This window comes from Eubalaena glacialis, unplaced genomic scaffold (genome assembly GCF_028564815.1).
Source record: "Eubalaena glacialis isolate mEubGla1 unplaced genomic scaffold, mEubGla1.1.hap2.+ XY H_2, whole genome shotgun sequence".
Lineage (NCBI taxonomy): Eukaryota > Metazoa > Chordata > Mammalia > Artiodactyla > Balaenidae > Eubalaena > Eubalaena glacialis.
In genome coordinates this window covers 981590-1002068 of record NW_026871156.1, presented here as the reverse complement: position 1 = coordinate 1002068, position 20479 = coordinate 981590, and the positions used below count along the sequence as shown (strand labels likewise).

The window sequence follows — 20479 nt, the reverse complement described above, 5'->3', positions numbered from 1 at the left end:
ACAGAAAAGTGAATCAGTTATTCATATAAATATATACACTCTCTTTTGTATTTCCTTCCCATTTAGGTCACCACAGAGCATTGAGTGGAGTTCCCTGTGCTATACAGTAGGTCCTCACTAGTTACCTATTTTATACATAGCAGTGTATATATGTCAATCCCAATCTCCCAATTCATCCCACCCCCCATCCCCCTTAGTATCCATATATTTGTTCTTTACCTCTGTATCTTTATTTCTGCTTTGAAAATAAGTTCATCTGTACCATTTTTCTAGATTCCACATATATTCATTAATATACAATATTTTTCTCTATCTGACTTAATTCACTCTGTAACAGTCTGTGGTTCCATCTACATCTCTGCAAATGATCCAATTTCATTCCTTCTTATGGCTAGGTAATATTCATTGTGTATAGGTTGCTCCTATGTCCTGGCTATTGTAAATACTGCTACAATTAACTTTGGGGTAAATGTATTTTTGAATTACAATTTTCTCTGGATACATGCCCAGGAGTGGAATTGCTGGGTCATATGGTAGTTGCATTTTTATTTTTTAAAGGAAACTCCATACTATTCTCCATAGTGGCTGTATCAATTTACATTCCTACCAATAATGTAAGGGTCTTCACATTTCTCCACACCCTATTCAGCACTGTTTGTAGATTTTTTGATTATGGCCCTTATGATCAGTGTGAGGTGATACCTCATTGTAGGTTTGATTTGCATTTCTCTAATAATTAGTGATGTTGAGCATCTTTTCATGTGTTTGTTGGCCATCTGTATGTCTTTATAGAAATGTAGAAATGTCTATATAGGTCTTACACTCATTTTTTGATTAGGTTTTTGTTTTGTTTTTGTTTTGTTTATATTGAGCTACCTGAGCTGTTTGTATGTTTTGGAGATTAATCCTTTGTCAAATGCTTCATTTGCAAATATTTTCTTCCATTTTGTGGGTTGTCTTTTAGTTTTGTTTATGGTTTCCTTGGCTGTGAAAAAGCTTTTAAGTTTCATTAGGTCTCATTTGTTTATTTTTGTTTCTATTTTCATTACTCTAGGATGTGGGTCAAAAATGATCTTGCTGGAATTTATGTCAAAGTGTGTTCTGCCTGTGTTTTCCTCTAAGAGTTTTATAGTGTGTGACCTGACATTTAGGTCATTTATTTTGAGTTTATTTTGGGGTATCGTGTTCAGGTGTGTTCTAATTTCATTCTTTTACATGTAGCTGTCCAGTTTTACCAAAACCATTTTTTAAACAGACTGTCTTTTCTGCATTGTATCAATATATTATTGCCTCATTTGTCATAGATTAAGTCGCTTTAGGTGCATGGATTTGTCTCTGCATTTTCTATCCTGTCCACTGATCTATATTTTGGTTTTGTGCAAGTACCATACTGTCTTGTTTACTGTAGCTTTGTAGTATAGTCTGAAGTCAGAGGTCATGATTCCTCCAGCTCCGTTTCTCTTTCTCAAGATTGCTTTGGGTACTGGTGGTCTTTTGTGTTTCCACAAAAATTGAAAAATTTTTCGTTCTAATTTTCTGAAAACTGCCATTGTTTATTTGATAGGGATTGTATTGAATCTATAGATTGTTTTGGGTAATATAGTCATTTTCACAGCATTGATTCTTTCATTCCAAGAACATGGTATATCTCTCCATCTGTTTTTGTCATCTTTGATTTCTTTCATCAGTATCTTACAGTTTTCTGAGTACAGACTTTTGCCCAATTTGGTAGGTTTATTCCTAGGTATTTTATTCTTTTTGTTGCAATGGTAAATGGGATTCTTTCCTTAATGTCTTTCTGATCTTCCATTGTTAGTGTATAGGAATGCAAGAGATTTCTGTGTATAAATTTTGTATCCTGCAACTTTACCAAATTCACTGATTAGTTCTAATTTTCTCATGGCATCTTTAGGATTTTCTGTGCATAGTATCACGTCATCTGCAAACAGTTACAGTGTTTGTTTCTTCTTTTCCAATTTGTATTCCTTTTATTTCTTCTCTGATTGCCTTGGCTAGGACTTCCAATTCTATGTTGAATAATAGTGGTGAGTGTGGACATCCTTGTCTTCTTCCTGATCTCAGAGAAAATGTTTTCATTTTTTTCACCATTGAGAATGATGTCCACTGTGGGTCATACATGGCCTTCATTATCTTGAGGTAGGTTCTCTCTGTGCTTACTTTCTGGAGAGTTTTTATCATAAATCCATTTCAAATTATGTCAAAAACTTTTTCTGCATCTGTTGAGATGATCATATGGTATTGATTTTTCAATTTATTGATATGGTGTATCGCACTGATTGATTTGCAGATATTGAAGAATCCGTTCATCCTTGGAATAAATCACACTTGATCATGATGTATGATAATTTCAGTGTGTTGTTGGATTCTCTTTGCTAGTATTTTGTCCAGGATTTTTCCTTCTATGTTCATCATTGATATTGACCTGTAATTTTCTTTTTCTTTTTTTCTTTTTTTATGGTGTCCTGTCTTTGTCAGGGTGATGAGCTCCTCCTAGAATGAGCTTGGGAGTATTCTTCCTCCCAATTTTTTGGAAGAATTTCTGAAGGGTAGATGTAAACTCTTCTTTAAATGTTTTATGGAATTCACCTGTGAAGCCATCTGGTCTGGACTTTTGTTTTGGGGAGAGTTTTAATCACATTTTCATTTTCAGTACTTGTGATTAGTCTGTTCTTATTTTCTATTTCTTCCTGGTTCATTCTTGGAAAGTTTTACCTTCCTAAGAGTTTGTCCATTTCTTCCACGTTGTCCTTTGTTTTTTTTTTTTTTGTTTTTTTTTTTTGGCACAGAGCTACTTTAGTAGTCTCTTATGATTCATTGTATTTCTGCAGTGTTTTTTGTAACTTCTCCTTTTCCATTTCTAATTTTATTGAGATGACTCCTCTCCCTTTCTTTCTGATGAGTCTGGCTAAAGGTTTATCAATTATTTTTTCTGTCTTCTCGAGAAACAGCTTTTAGTTTTATTGATCCGTGCTATTGTTTTTTTTGTTTCTATTTCATTTATTTCTGTTCTGATCTTCATGATTTCTTTCCTTCCACTAAATTTGGGTTTTGTTAGTTCTTCATTCTCTAGTTGCTTTATATATAAGGTTAGGTTGTTTTTTGAGTTATTTCTGGTTTCTTTAAGAAGAATATTGCTATAAATTTCCCTATTAGAACTGCTTTTGTTGTTTGCCATAGGATTTGGGTCGTCTCGTTTTCATTGCCATTTGTTTCTAGGTGTTTTTTGATTTCCTCTTTATTCCTTCAGTGATCCATTGAGCACTTAGTAGCATATTATTTAGCCTCTATGTGTTTGTGATTTTTACAGTTTTTTTCCTGTAATTGATTTCTTTTTAATTTTTTTAACATCTTTATTGGAGTATAATTGCATTACAATGGTGTGTTAGTTTCTGCTTTATAACAAAGTGAATTAGCTATAAGTATACATATATCACCATATACCCTTCATCTTGTGTCTCCCTCCCATCGTCCCTATCCCTCCCCTTTAGGTGGTCACAAAGCACCGAGTTGATCTCCTTGTGCTATGTGGCAGCTTCCCACTAGCTATCTGTTTTACATTTGGTAGTGGATATATGTCCATGCCACTCTCTCACTTTGTGCCAGCTTACACTTCCCCCTCCCTTTGTCCTCAAGTACATTCTCTACGTCTGTGTCTTTATTCCTGTCCCATGCCTAGGTTCTTCATAATCTTTTTTTTAGATTCCATATATGTGTGTTAGCATACAGTATTTATTTTTCCTTTCTGACTGATTTCATTCTCTATGACAGTCTCTAGGTCCATCCACATCACTACATATAACTCAATTTCCTTTCATTTATGGCTAATATTCCATTGTATATATGTGCCACATCTTCTTATCCACTCATCAGTCCATGGACACTTAGGTTGTTTCCATGTCCTGGCTATTGTAAATAGAGCTGCGATGAACATTGTGGTACATGACCCCTTTTGTATTATGGTTTTCTCAGGGTATATGCCCAGTGGTGGGATTGCTGGGTCATATGGTAATTCTATTTTTAGTTTTTTAACAAACTTCCATACTGTTCTCCATAATGGCTGTATCAATTTAAATTCCCACCAACAGGGCAAGAGGGTTCCCTTTTCTCCACATCCTCTCCAGCATTTATTGTTTATATAATTTTTGCTTCTGACTCTTCTGTAGTTCCATTGTTACCTTCCTCTCTTCTTGTCTGTTTTCTTGGCTTTGTGCTTTTCCATGTTGATATACTCTGATGCTCTTATCTTTTTCTTTTGTAATTCTAGTATAGGATTTTGCTTTGTGGTCCCTGTGAGACTTACAGATAGCATGTTATAGAAGTAATAGTGCATTTTACATTGATAGTAACTTAAGCTGGATTGCATGCTGAAACTCTGCCCTCCTACTCTGTTTTATTTTTTTTGGTCACAAGTTACCTACTCATTGTATATTCATTGTCAAATTATAGTATCTATAGTTAGTTTTCACATTCTTTCCCTTTAATGATTGTACTATGTTCAAGATTTTAAGACAACAAGATATTACAAACTTAGCACTTTTTCAATCTGCCTGTGTATTTACCTTTACCAGTGTGTTGTATATTTTTTATGTTTTCATGGTAGTAATTGAAATTCAGCTTCGAGAACTTCTTTCAGGATTTCTTGGAATGCAAGTCTCAATGGTGATTAAATCCTTCACTTTTATTTGTTTGGGAAATTTCTCTTCATTTTTGTGAAGGGCAACTTGGTCAGAAGGTTTCAGGTTTCTCCAGAAATTTGAATATATCATGCCACACTCCCCTTGCCTGTAAGTTTTCACCTGACAGATCTGCTAAGAGCCTAATGAGGTTTCCAGTGTAAGTTTCTATCTTTATTTCTCTTGATGCTTTTGGGATTCTATCTTTGCCATTGATTTTTTTTTTTTTAAACATCTTTATTGAAGTATAATTGCTTTACAATGGTGTGCTAGCTTCTGCTTTACAACAAAGTGAATCAGTTACACATATACATATGTTGCCATATCTCTTCCCTCTTGCATCTCCCTCCCTCCCACCCTCCCTATCCCACCCCTCTAGGTGGTCACAAAGCACCGAGCTGATCTCCCTGTGCTATGCGGCTGCTTCCCACTAGTTATCTATTTTACATTTGGTCGTGTATATATGTCCATGACACTCTCTCACCCTGTCACATCTCACCCCTCCCCCTCCCCATATCCTCAAGTCCATTCTCTAGTAGGTCTGTGTCTTTATTCCCATCTTGCCACTAGGTTCTTCATGACCTCTTTTTTTTTTTTTTTTTTCCCTTAGATTCCATATATATGTGTTAGCATACTGTATTTGTTTTTCTCTTTCTGACTTACTTCACTCTGTATGACAGACTCTAACTCCATCCACCTCATTACAAACACCTCCATTTCATTTCTTTTTATGGCTGAGTAATATTCCATTGTATATCTGTGCCACATCTTCTTTATCCATTCATCCGATAATGGACACCTAGGTTGCTTCCATGTCCTGGCTATTGTAAACAGAGCTGCAATGAATATTTTGGTACATGACTCTTTCTGAATTATGGTTTTCTCAGGGTATATGCCCAGTAGTGGGATTGCTGGGTCATATGGTAGTTCTATTTTTAGTTTTTTAAGGAACCTCCATACTGTTCTCCATAGTGGCTGTATCAATTTACATTCCCACCAACAGTGCAAGAGTGTTCCCTTTTCTCCACACCCTTTCCAGCATTTATTGTTTCTAGATTTTTTGATGATGGCCATTCTGACCGGTGTGAGATGATACCTCATTGTAGTTTTGATTTGCATTTCTCTAATGATTAATGATGTTGAGCATTCTTTCATGTGTCTGTTGGCAATCTGTATCTCTTCTTTGGAGAAATGTCTATTTAGGTCTTCTGCCCATTTTTGGATTGGGTTGTTTGTTTTTTTGTTATTGAGCTGCATGAGATGCTTGTAAATCTTGGAGATTAATCCTTTGTCCGTTGCTTCATTTGCAAATATTTTCTCCCATTCTGAGGGTTGTCTTTTGGTCTTGTTTATGGTTTCCTTTGCTGTGCAAAAGCTTTTAAGTTTCATTAGGTCCCATTTGTTTATTTGTGTTTTTATTTCCATTTCTCTAGGAGCTGGGTCAAAAAGGATCTTGCTGTGACTTATGTCATAGAGTGTTCTGCCTATGTTTTACTCTAAGAGTTTGATAGTGTCTGGCCTTACACTTAGGTCTTTAATCCATTTTGAGTTTATTTTTGTGTATGGTGTTAGGGAGTGTTCTAATTTCATACTTTTACATGTACCTGTCCAATTTTCCCAGCACCACTTATTGAAGAGGCTGTCTTTTCTCCACTGTATATGCTTGCCTCCTTTATCAAAGATAAGGTGACCATATGTGCGTGGGCTTATCTCTGGGCTTTCTATCCTGTTCCATTGATCTATATTTCTGTTTTTGTGCCAGTACCAAACTGTCTTGATTACTGTAGCTTTGTAATATAGTCTGAAGTCAGGGAGCCTGATTCCTCCAGCTCCATTTTTCGTTCTCAAGATTGCTTTGGCTATTCGGGGTCTTTTGTGTTTCCATACAAATTGTGAAATTTTTTGTTCTAGTTCTGTGAAAAATGCCAGTGGTAGTTTGATAGGGATTGCATTGAATCTGTAGATTGCTTTGGGTAGCAGAGTCATTTTCACAATGTTGATTCTTCCAATCCAAGAACATGGTATATCTCTCCATCTATTTGTATCATCTTTAATTTCTTTCATCAGTGTCCTATAATTTTCTGCATACAGGTCTTTTGTCTCCTTAGGTAAGTTTATTCCTAGGTATTTTATTCTTTTTGTTGCAATGGTAAACGGGAGTGTTTTCTTAATTTCACTTTCAGATTTTTCATCATTAGTATACAGGAATGCAAGAGATTTCTGTGCATTAATTTTGTATCCTGCTACTTTACCAAATTCATTGATTAGCTCTAGTAGTTTTCTGGTAGCATCTTTTGGATTCTCTATGTATAGTATCATGTCATCTGCAAACAGTGACAGCTTTACTTCTTCTTTTCCGATTTGGATTCCTTTTATTTCTTTTTCGTCTCTGATTGCTGTGGCTAACACTTCCAAAACTATGTTGAATAATAGTGGTGAGAGTGGACAACCTTGTCTTCTTCCTGATCTTAGTGGAAATGGTTTCAGTTTTTCACCATTGAGGACAATGTTGGCTGTGGGTTTGTCATATACGGCCTTTATTATGTTGAGGAAAGTTCCCTCTATGCCTACTTTCTGCAGGACTTTTATCATAAATGGGTGTTGAATTTTGTCGAAAGCTTTCTCTGCATCTATTGAGATGATCATATGGTTTTTCTCCTTCAATTTGTTAATATGATGTATCACATTGATTGATTTGCGTATATTGAAGAATCCTTGCATTCCTGGAATAAACCCCACTTGATCATGGTGTATGATCCTTTTAATGTGCTGTTGGATTCTGTTTGCTAGTATTTTGTTGAGGATTTTTGCATCTATGTTCATCAGTGATATTGGCCTGTAGTTTTCTTTCTTTGTGACATCTTTGCCTGGTTTTGGTATCAGGGTGATGGTGGCCTCGTAGAATGAGTTGGGGAGTGTTCCTCCCTCTGCAATATTTTGGAAGAATTTGAGAAGGATAGGTGTTAGCTCTTCTCTAAATGTTTGATAGAATTCGCCTGTGAAGCCATCTGGTCCTGGGCTTTTGTGTGTTGGAAGATTTTTAATCACAGTTTCAATTTCAGTGCTTGTGATTGGTCTGTTCATATTTTCTATTTCTTCCTGGTTCAGTCTCGGCAGGTTGCGCATTTCTAAGAATCTGTCCATTTCTTCCAGGTTGTCCATTTTATTAGCATAGAGTTGCTTGTAGTAATCTCTTATGATCATTTGTATTTCTGCAGTGTCAGTGGTTACTTCTCCTTTTTCATTTCTAATTCTATTAATTTGAGTCTTCTCCTTTTTTCTCTTGATGAGTCTGGCTAATGGTTTATCAATTTTGTTTATCTTCTCAAAGAACCAGCTTTTAGTTTCATTGATTTTTGCTATTGTTTCCTTCATTTCTTTTTCATTTATTTCTGATTTGATCTTTATGATTTCTTTCCTTCTGCTAGCTTTGGGGTTTTTTTGTTCTTCTTTCTCTAATTGCTTTAGGTGCAAGGTTAGGTTGTTTATTCGAGATGTTTCCTGTTTCTTGATGTAGGCTTGTATTGCTATAAACTTCCCTCTTAGAACTGCTTTTGCTGCATCCCATAGGTTTTGGATCGTCGTGTCTCCATTGTCATTTGTTTCTAGGTATTTTTTGATTTCCCCTTTGATTTCTTCAGTGATCACTTCGTTATTAAGTGGTGTATTGTGTAGCCTCCATGTGTTTGTATTTTTTACAGATCTTTTCCTGTAATTGATATCTAGTCTCATAGCGTTGTGGTCGGAAAAGATACTTGATACGATTTCAATTTTTTTTAATTTACCAAGGCTTCATTTGTGACCCAAGATATGATCTATCCTGGAGAATGGTCCATGAGCACTTGAGAAAAATGTGTATTCTGTTGTTTTTGGGTGGAATGTCCTATAAATATCAATTAAGTCCATCTTGTTTAATGTATCATTTAAAGCTTGTGTTTCCTTATTTATTTTCATTTTGGATGATCTGTCCATTGGTGAAAGTGGGGTGTTAAAGTCCCCTACTATGATTGTGTTACTGTCGATTTCCCCTTTTATGGCTGTTAGTATTTGCCTTATGTATTGAGGTGCTCCTATGTTGGGTGCATAAATATTTACAATTGTTATACCTTCCTCTTGGATCGATCCCTTGATCATTATATAGTGTCCGTCTTTGTCTCTTGTAATTGTCTTTATTTTAAAGTCTATTTTGTCTGATATGAGAATTGCTACTCCAGCTTTCTTTTGATTTCCATTTGCATGGAATATCTTTTTCCATCCTCTCACTTTCAGTCTGTATGTGTCTCTAGGTCTGAAGTGGGTCTCTTGTAGACAGCATATATATGGGTCTTGTTTTTGTATCCATTCAGCCAGTCTGTGTCTTTTGGTGGGAGCATTTAATCCATTTACATTTAAGGTAATTATCGATATGTATGTTCCTATTCCCATTTTCTTAAATGTTTTAGGTTTGTTATTGTAGGTGTTTTCCTTCTCTTGTGTTTCTTGCTTGGAGAAGTTCCTTTAGCATTTGTTGTAAAGCTGGTTTGGTGGTGCTGAACTCTCTCAGCTTTTGCTTGTCTGTAAAGGTTTTAATTTCTCCATCAAATCTGAATGAGATCCTTGCTGGGTAGAGTAATCTTGGTTGTAGGTTTTTCTCCTTCATCACTTTAAGTATACCCTGACACTCCCTTCTGGCTTGCAGCGTTTCTGCTGAAAGATCAGCTGTTAACCTTATGGGGATGCCCTTGTGTGTTATCTGTTGTTTTTCCCTTGCTGCTTTTAATATGTTTTCTTTATATTTAATTTTTGATAGTTTGATTAATATGTGTCTTGGTGTGTTTCTCCTTGGATTTATCCTGTATGGGACTCTCTGTGCTTCCTGGACTTGATTAACTATTTCCTTTCCCATATTAGGGAAGTTTTCAACTATAATCTCTTCAAATATTTTCTCAGTCCCTTTCTTTTTCTCTTCTTCTTCTGGGACCCCTATAATTCGAATGTTGGTGCGTTTAATGTTGTCCCAGAGGTCTCTGAGACTGTCCTCAGTTCTTTTCATTCTTTTTTCTTTATTCTGGTCTGCAGTAGTTATTTCCACCATTTTATCTTCCAGGTCACTTATCCGTTCTTCTGCCTCAGTTATTCTGCTATTGATCCCATCTAGAGTATTTTTAATTTCATTTATTGTGCTTGTCATCGTTTCTTGGTTCCTCTTTAGTTCTTCTACATCCTTGTTAAATGTTTCTTGCATTTTGTCTATTCTATTTCCAAGACTTTGGATCATCCTTACTATCATTATTCTGAATTCTTTTTCAGGTAGACTACCTATTTCCTCTTCATTTGTTAGGTCTGGTGTGTTTTGACCCTGCTCCTTCATCTGCTGTGTGTTTTTCTGTCTTCTCATTTTGCTTATCTTACTGTGTTTGGGGTCTCCTTTTCACAGGCTGCAGGTTCGTAGTTCCCGTTGTTTTTGGTATCTGTCCCCAGTGGCTAAGGTTGGTTCAGTGGGTTGTGTAGGTTTCCTGGTGGAGGGAACTAGTGCCTGTGTTCTGGTGGATGAGGCTGGATGTTGTCTTTCTGGTGGGTTCGTCCACGTCTGGTGGTGTGTTTTGGGGTGTCTGTGGCCTTATTATGATTTTAGGCAGCCTCTCTGTTAATGGATGGGGCTGTGTTCCTGTCTTGCTAGTTGTTTGGCATAGGGTGTCCAGCACTGTAGCTTGCTGGTCGTTGAGTGAAGCTGGGTCTTGATGTTGAGATGGAGAGCTGTGAGAGATTTTCGCCGTTTGGTATTACGTGGAGCTGGCAGGTCTCTTGTGGACCAGTGTCCTGAAGTTGGCTCTCCCACCTCAGAGGCACAGCCCTGATGCCTGGCTGGAGCACCAAGAGCCTTTCATCCACACGGCTCAGAATAAAAGGGAGAATAAATGGAAAGAAAGAAAAAAAGAGGATAAAATAAAATAAAATAAAGCAATTATAATAAAAAATAAGAAAAAAAATTATTAAGAGTAAATTTATTAAGAAAAAAATTTTTTTTTAATTTTTAAAAAGAGATTTATTAATTTTTTATACTAAAAATAAGAAAAAAATTATTTAGAAAAAATTTATTAAGAAAAAAAAATTTTTAATTTTTTAAAATAAAAAATATGAAAAAACTTATTAAAATTTTTTTTAAAATAGAAAATAAGGAAAAAATTATTAAGAAAACATTTATTAGGGAAAAAAAAATTTTTTTGCCAAAAAAAAAAAAAAAAAAAAAAAAAAGAAAAAACCGACGGACCTAACCCTAGGACTAACGGTGAGAGCAAAGCTATACAGACAAAATCTCACCCAGAAGCATACACATCTACACTCACAAAAAAAAGGAAAAGGGGAAAAGTTAATATATCCTGCTCCCAAAGTCCACCTCCTGAATTTGGGATGATTCATTGTCTATTCAGGTATTCAACAGATGCAGGCACATCAAGTTGTTTGTGGAGCTTTAATCCGCTGCTTCTGAGGCTGCTGGGAGAGATTTCCCTTTCTCTTCTTTGTTCGTACAGCTCCCGGGGTTCAGCTTTGGATTTGGACCCGCCTCTGCATGTAGGTCCCCTGAGGGCGTCTGTTCCCCGCCCAGACAGAACGGGGTTAAAGGAGCAGCTGATTCGGGGGCTCTGGCTCAGTCAGGCCGGGGGGAGGGAGCGGTATGGAGGAGGCGGGGCGAGCCTGCGGCGGCAGAAGCTGGCGTGACGTTGCAGCAGCCTGAGGCGCGCCGTGCGCTCTCCCGGGGAAGTTGTCCCCGGATTACGGGAGCCTGGCCATGGCGGGCCGCACAGGCCCCCGGGAGGGGCGGTGCGGAGAATGACCTGCGCTCGCCCACAGGCTGCCCGTTGGCGGCAGCAGCAGCCCCAGCGTCCCACGCCCGTCTCTGGGGTCCGCGCCGACAGCCGCGGCTCGCGCCCGTCTCTGGAGTTCGTCCAAGTGGCGCCCTGAATCCCCTCTCCCTGCACGCTGCGAAACAAAGAGGCAAGAAAAAGTCTCCCGCCTCCTCGGCAGCTGCAGACCCTCTCTCGTGCACCCTCCCGGCTAGTTGTGGTGCGCTAGACCCTTCAGGCTGTGTTCACGCAGCCAACCCCAGTCCTCTCCCTGGGATCCGACCGAAGCCCGCGCCTCAGCTCCCAGCCCCCGCCCGCCCCGGCGGGTGAGCAGACAAGCCTCTCGGGCTGGTGAGTGCTGCTCGGCGCCGAGCCTCTGTGCGGGAATCTCTCCGTTTTTCCCTCTGCGTCCCTGTTGCTGTGGGATCCGCGCTGATAGCCGCGGCTCGTGCCCGTCTCTGGAGCTCGTTTAGGTGGCGCTCTGAATCCCCTCTCCTTGCGCGCCGCGAAACAAAGAGGCAAGAAAAATTCTCTTGCCTCTTTGGCAGCTGCAGTCTTTTTCCCGGACTCCCTCCCTGCTAGCACCGAAGCCCGAGCCCCAGCTCCCAGGCCCCGCCCGCCCTGGCGGCTGAGCAGACAAGCCTCTCGGGCTGGTGAGTGCTGGTCGGCACCGCTCCTCTGTGCGGGAATCTCCGCTTTGCCCTCCGCACCAATGTGGCTGCGCTCTCCTCCGTGGCTCCGAAGCTTCCCCCCTCCGCTACCCGCAGTCTCTGCCCACGAAGGGGCTTCCTAGTGTGTGGAAACCTTTCCTCCTTCACAGCTCCCTCCCACTGGTGCAGGTCCCGTCCCTATTCTTTTGTCTCTGTTATTTCTTTTTTCTTTTGCCCTACCCAAGTACGTGGGGATTTTCTTGCCTTTTGGGAGGTCTGACGTCTTCTGCCAGCGTTCAGTAGGTGTTCTGTAGGAGCAGTTCCACGTGTAGATGTATTTCTCATGTATCTGTGGGGAGGAAGGTGATCTCCGCGTCTTACTCTTCCGCCATCTTGCCCCTCCCCTGCCATTGATTTTTGACAGTCACTCCTACTGTGTCTTTTAGAGGACTGTTTTTGTTTACCACTTCCAAGGTTTGGGAATTTTTTAGAAATTATTTTTAAAACAATTTTTTCTGCCATATCTTCCACTCTGTACTCTCATGGTTCTGATATTTTTTCTTTTTATGGCATGCCATGGATTAAGTAGGCCTCCTTCTCTCTTTTTCTTTTTGTTATTGGTTCTTTTTTCTTCTTTTTTTTTCTTTTGTTTTTTCCTTGGACTGGCTTTTGTCAAAGGTTTTGCCCTCAAATTCACTGATTCTATCTTCTGTCTGCTCTATTTTGTTGTTGATGCTATCTATTGTATTCTTCATTTCATTCATTTAATTTTTAGTTCTGGTGTATTTCAATGATTTTTACCTGTTTAAAATTTTCTCAGTTTGATCATTTATTATATTCCTGGTTTTGTTGAATTTGTCTTGTGTTTTCTTGTAGCTCCTTGTGTTTCTCTATCAGTTTTGTGTCTTTATCTGAAAAATCACAGTTTTCTCTATCTTTGTATTTGGTTCCTGAGGGATTATCTTGATCCCTGGTGATGTCATGTATCCTTGGTTCTTCATGCTCTTTGGAGTTTTATATTGCAGTTCCACATTTGAAGTAGAAGTCACCTCCTCCAATCTTTTCCAGTGACCTTCAGTTGAGAGATACATTTCTGTTGTTGTGCTGTATATGCTGATGCTTTTTTTGTCCCTTTTAAATATAAGTGCCCATGATTTTTGCCTCTTCTTGTGGAAGATTTCTTAAAATCGTATGTCTTTTCTCCATCTTACAATGCACCAAGCCACCTGCCTGAAACCCAATTTATATTTTCCCAAAGGTGTCAATATAGGTGAAGATTGTTCTTTGTCCCTTTCCCACAGAAGTGGCTTATTTTCTCCACATGTTGACTTTGTACCCAGTCTTTTTTACCTCTGTGCTCACGAGCATGCAGAAGAATCTGGGAATGTGTAAATTTGGAATTCAGGACATTGGGGGTGTCCATAGTCCACTTGGGATTATTTCTGTGTGTAAGGTTTTCCTAGCACCTTGTGGATTGTCATCCAGTGGGAGACCAGAATGCAGTCAGCTGTGAAACAAGTCCTTTTAATGCCCTATGGTGTTCTTATCTGCCTCTTTTCTGATCTCATTCCTCTCCTACCATGGTGGTAATGATTTAATACTTTAGGTGCTGTAGGAGAGAAATGGTTTTCTTTAGCAGAGACCCATGAAGCTGGGGAAGCTGGTCACTCACTCACCAGTCTCGCTTTCCCCCATGGTACATTTTGTTGGCTGCATCAACCTCTTAGCTGGACCCTGGGGTGTAGGGGTGATGCTAGTGAAGTCCACTTTATTGAATTCATTGTCAGCTTTTTTTTTTTTTTTTCCTTGCTGCATGGGAGCGGTGGAGTTGTTTTTGAAACCAGGACTTCTACAAAGGCTCTTTCATTCCTGGGTGTCTGTCGAGGTCAGTTTTCTCAGATCACGACCAAGAGGGACAGAATCTAATTGGCAAGACCCTGATGGTTTCCCAGCTCTTACTGATGTCTGTATCCTTATTTGAAAATGCATAGGTGGGTGAAACTTCTTCTAGGTTCTCTGGTGTATGGTGCTGGATCTTTGAACTCCCAGAACAGTATTTTTGTTTATGAATGGATGTTGATATTTAGTTGTTAAGAGGAGGATAATAGGGAGGGATGTGTTATGCCTCCATGACGTTGTGACTTAATGATTTAAGTTTGATTTTGTATGGTTTACATTTCTTTATTAAATTTTCATTTTTCTTCATGCATTGTTTTGCTGGTTTCATTTACTTGTCTGTGTTCTTTTCCACCTCATCAAGCTTCTTTTGATTACATTGTCAGTTAGTTCATAGATCTTCATTTCTTTGGGATTGTTTAATGGAGTTTTGTTAGTTTTCTTTGGTGGTGTCATGGCTGCCTGACTCCTCATGATCCATGTAACCTTGTGTTGGTGTTGGTGGAGTTGAAGGAACAGACACCTCTTTCAGTTTTTATTGTCTGACTTTGGAGGTAAGGACCTCCTGTGGGTCCCTGGGCTAATGGTTTTACTGCTGGGATTGCAGTCTAAAAGGGTTGGCTGCTGCTGGGTCTGCAGTGAGGTTTGCTGGCAGACCTGTTACCAGTGCCTTGGGCAGGTGTGCACCTTGGTCAATTCAGGACCTTGCTCTATAGTCTGGCCCTGGGACCAAGGTCTGCTTCAGATCGGTATATGGTGGTTTTGATACCATATGTGCAGATGGTTAATATCCAACGTCTATAAATAGCTCATAAAACTCAACATAAACAAATAACCTAAATTAAAAATAGGCAGAAGAACTGAAGAAACTTTTCCAAAGATGACATGCAGATGGCCAACAGGCACATGAAAAGATAATCAACATCACTAATAATTAGGGAAATGCACATCAAAACTACAAATGAGATTTCACTTCATACCAATCAAAATGGCTATTATCAAAAGTATACAGATAAGTATTAGAGAGGATGTGGAGAAATGGGAACCCTAGTACACTCTTGCTGGGAATGTAAATTTTGAAACCACTATGGAAAAGAGTATGGAGGTATATAAAACGCTAAAAATAGAACTACCATATGACCCAGCCATTGTACTCCTTGGTATATATCTAAAAAAAAAAAACAAAACCACTAATTTGAAAAGATACATGCACCCCAATGTTTATAGCAGCACTTGTTATAATTGCCAAGGTATGAAAGCAAACTAATTGCTCATCAATACACTAATTGATATAAAAGATGTGGTATATATGTATATATAAAACTGTATATTACTCATGGATAAAAAAGAATGAAATGCCATTTGCAGCAACATGGATAGAATTGGAAGACGTTATGCTAAATGATATAAGGTAGACAGAGAAAGACAAACATTGACATCACTTATATGTAGAATCTAAACAATACAAAAAACAAGTGAATGTATCAAACAAAAACCAGACTCACTGATATAGAGAACAAACCAGGGATTACCACTGAGGAGAGGAAGAGGGAGGTGGGTATGCAGACATAGTGGGAAAACTGGTTATTATGTGATTGAATGAAATCATGTATGTAAAACTTTTGAAAATTGTAAACCACTATAAAATTTAAAGCACCTTTCATTCAATAAAAAAAAGATGCTTTAGGTAGAATTCTATTTCCTACAGTTTACTAATACAGAGCATGTCTATTATTTGCTGTTTATGCACAAACTACAAAGTTAAAAAAAAAACACTATACTTACAATGTCACTCATTTCTAGGAATGAAAGAGAGTTTTCCTCCTAAAATTTAATATTTATCAACGCAGCCTTGGAACACATAACAAACACCTCAAGAATCTGGATTATAAAAATGACTAACAAATTTATTCCTCCTTCAGAATGACATATCTATAATTGAAAGGAAGACCAAAAAATCTAGTTATAAATATATAATGAAGATATTCTATTTGTGTAAATTTAAAGTAGGACATTAAGACATTATTTTATTTATAAAAACATAATATAAATGTTATTTTAAAATTTCCCACTCTTTGGGATTTCCTTAAAGTAGATCTGCTTTCTTCTAACATCAAATTTTACTTTATCACTATTTACCATTTATTTAAAAAAATACTAAATAAAATAATATTATTCCACTCAAATATGACTGTAAAAATATTCTGAATGCAGAGCTACTTATATAAAATGCACAGATAAACATATTTATTTTAGGATCTAATTATGCTTTATTTTATTCATAAATAATAATGACAAACCTAAGCCTTTTTTGTACAGGTTTTATACAAATTTTAGTTTCAAGTTCCAAAATTTTAAAATGACATGTTTTTGAAAAATTTTGTGCATTGCTTGCCAGGTATTATTCTATGTTCACCAATTTGTTATAAATCTCTGTGTAAAAGGGAGGAAATAATTTTCATTTCCTGGACCCAAGAAATTATTTTATTTAAAAGATTTTGTAGAATGATCTTGTGCATATTTCACCATAAAAAATAATCAGTCTTTATATTGTAAATGAATAAATGAGAAGTAAACCCTGGCTGAATGTTACACTTTAATTGCTAGGAGACCTGTCGTCTTGTGGTGTCACAGCTACTCAGGTTGAGAACGATTGTGATGGTCTAGACAGTTTTTCTGTGTAGGTCTGCTGAAACATCATTTGAACCTGCAGCGTTGAAAACCATGAAGGTGAGAAAAGTAGCTGAAGAAAATTTTATTTGAGGTGGCACATATTTCTTCAGAAATTCAAGATGTGTCTCCTAGAGATGTACCAACTGGTTCAGAAACCTCCATTAGATATCCATTGTGTCATCACACATTCACTGGGAACTCGGTCTTGAGATCTATGATTGAAGAAAATGATTTTCAGGCTCTGTCTGAAGGATCCTTGATTAAAAGACCACATTACATATTTTGTGTCTCTTAACCCAACGAAGATAATGATTTTCTTTCTCTAACCTTCCCCAGAAAACTTTGGAAAATAGTTGGAAGTGATCAATTTAAGTCCATTTGGTGGGATAAACATGGAACTTCTATAGTGATTAATGAAGAACACTTCAAGAAAGAAGTTTTGGATAGAAAGGCCCCTTTCAGAATATTCGATACTGGAAGTATGAAAAGTTTACTTTGACAGCTTAGCCTTTATGGGTTTAGTAAAGTGCAAAAGAATTTTCAAAGATCTGCTTCTTTCGCTGACTTTCTTACAGGAGAAAAGGAATTCTCCATATTAAGCAAGGTATTAAAAAAATTACTACTTATGAATGTTTATTTATATATGTATATATATATAATTTTATTTTGTATATCAGGAATATATAGTAATATATGTAAAACTAGATTTTGAAAATAAATGCAACTACTAAGGCTAAAATTATTTATTTTTTTCAAAATAATGAGGACAATTTGGATATTAAACATTCAAGGTTGTGAGAAATTTTGCTAGCAAATTTGAATCTTATCAGAACTCTAAATAAAGGCACTGAAACCACTTTAGAACTAATATTCACTGTTACTGTATGTATAATTTTAAACTTGAGGACAATAATATTTAAATGTCTTTTACAATAAGTAATTAAAAAGTAGTGAGCAATGTACATATATTTATGACATTATCTTTGTACAAAATTGAAATCTGAGATTTTACAGGTTAACCTTATTGTAGTCTCATAACTTGGTTTAAAATGTTACTAAATAACATTTAGTTTGGTTTTAGTTACAGTTCCTGTAACCAACATGTCCTTTGGTTTTAGTTACAGTTCTACCATAATCCAAATTTTAAATGAGGCTGTCCCCAACTTTTAGTAAGGATTAAAAGAAAAGCCAGGATTAAAAATGCTTCTCCAGTATCTTCATTAGTTCAATATTTCAAGAAGCACTTGAAAGAAGGAGGTAATGTGGATAATCATAATTCTGGTATTGTTGCTTAAACTAGTGGAGAAATTGTATTTTCACCCTCCACAAATTTAAATGTGCCTTTAATAGGGAAGCTTTCTACCAGTCAGATAATTGTTCATACAAGTATACCAATTAGAAGTGATTTTTCTTCTGTATCATCAATGTCAGTTAGGCCACCAAACAAATTTTAACGGATCCACATGCTATTTTAAATCAGTGCACCACTTTTCATACACAGTCACATAACAGCTACATGCAAGCAAATGGCTGCATTGTGAATTTTGTTACAACAACAACTTCTACTTCTCAGTACCGCATTGGATCTCTCTTACAGAGCAGTAATTTTGGACTGATGGTGGAACCTTCTACTCTTCCAACTAGATACACTGATTTATCAGCCAGTGAGCTTCGTTTTTCTAATGTGCAACCAGCAGGCACCCTATGGTTCCCAATGCCCATGATAGCTAATCCATCTGCTGCCTCTCTTCCTAGGTCAACTCATCAGCCATCTTCATTATATGAACATTGTCCTAGTTATCCTAATTACAACTGAGCCACCAAAGGACTATGAGGTTATTCAGGATAACAAAGTAAAACTGACAGTGGCAAATAACAAAATACCTGCAGTTCTCTTATTTGAACAATAAACATAGATGTGTACCTTTATTGTCTTTCTTTTCAAAAATAGAGTTAAGAGTAAAATGGGAGTATACTTTACATTTTTTAAAAATAGACTTGATTAACAGGAACATTTTATATAAACATTCATGAGTAAATTTAAATAATTGTTTACAAGGAAGAAGTGGAAATAGAAGCAATTGGAAAAAGAGAAAAATGGAAATAGAGAAAGGTAATTAGTGATTTCTGAATCAGCCTAAGAAAAATCAAATGTGTTAAATTAGGACAGGGTGCAGCAGGAGATACAACGATCTGATCAATAACAATGGTCTCTATTATGTCATCACTGGATTAATAAAGTTCACATGGTATAGACATATATGACATGTAAGCATGTAGTAGAAGTTTACAAATGGTTTATTAAGGGTTCTTTTTGATCTTTTGTCCTCAAAATATTTCGGTATGTGCCTTTATTGCCTCCCATCATGAGTCTACCCTTTATATTTTCTAATGTACACTTTTATGTTTGCTTTGTTTATGTTGCTTTTTTGTTCCAGCCAAAGACAAGCTTAATTTCTTAGGCAGGCATTTAATACCTTTTAGATTCTAAGTGTAGAACCTCAGCATAGTTTAACCAGTCCCTTAAAGATCTGGCATATATTTGCCTTACCATATTTTTCTGTTTCACTGTATCTGGAGCGACATTCAGAAAAGCTATTTTCAGCCCTGTCAACTTCCATCTCACAAGTTTTGACTCAGCTCTTTCTTAGGATTAGAATGTCCTCTCTTTGCTTACTTAGACAGCTGCTTTACCAATCCCAGCACAGATATTACCTCTTCCAAATATTTTCACTCTACCCCCTTTTACTTGTCCTTCTTGGATATCAGCAGAGATTTAGCATAATGCCTGCTAAATGACATATTTTCAGTATTTAATGAAAAATAAATAAATGTTGACTTAACTAAGCAAAATCTATTTGCCAAAAGAAAAAAAAACTCCCATGGTTTTTAAGCTATTACTTTCTGGTCTTTACTCTTCACCAGGCAGAATCTGTTTTCATAGCTTATGGGCTAATTTCTCCTGAGTCATACAGTGGTGCTAGGTCTAGGAAACAAAGTATTAATTATTTACCCTTAACCCATATTTCCAGACGTCTAAGGTATTCTTTTCTCATATGCTGGACTTGTTAACTGTCTCTTCATCACCTACCCCCCATATGAAATCAATGATTCTTACTCCTATAACTTATAACTTTATTATTTTCCAAGTATCTTTCTACTTACACTCAGAACTTTGTCCAGAAATGTCAGTGTGAATCTTAAATTGTGAAAATAGATTTATATATCCCACATAACTTATATCACTTCCAACCTATAACCAGGAAGTAACCCCTCACTTGGGACAGTTGTATTTAGTAACCAAATTACTTAAATGTGGGGACTTGAAGAAGGTGAGGGTGATAGAATTAAAAATTTGTCCAATGTACAATACTAAATATGTGGTATGTGAAATATGAGAAAATATATATTAGATTAGAAATATGGAATATTCATGAATACTTTGACCATATTCCACTGAGTTATGTTGAAATGTGCAGCATTGTAAGAGTGTAAATACTCTGGAATGCTGTAAACACTGCTGGTCATGCCAGGGGGACTTAGGCTTCTGATCACAATCCTGTGTCTGGGGTCAGCTAATAAGATTGAAATGGTAACACTATATCTTGAAAAAGTGTTACTCAATCTTCTCTTTTTTAATGTTTTGTGTCTCTGCTCTATGTTTATAATTTTGTATTTACTCTGGGTTTGTATAAAATGATGTCATGGATGGGGTCAGAATAGACAGTGTGGTAGGAAGACG

General features: G+C 37.0%; 1 pseudogene; it reads left to right on the top strand.

Moving 5' to 3' along the window:
* LOC133082964 (heat shock transcription factor, Y-linked-like) overlaps positions 1-18553 on the top strand; it is a 41278-nt pseudogene extending 22725 nt beyond the window's left edge.
* Positions 18554-20479: the final 1926 nt, after the last annotated feature.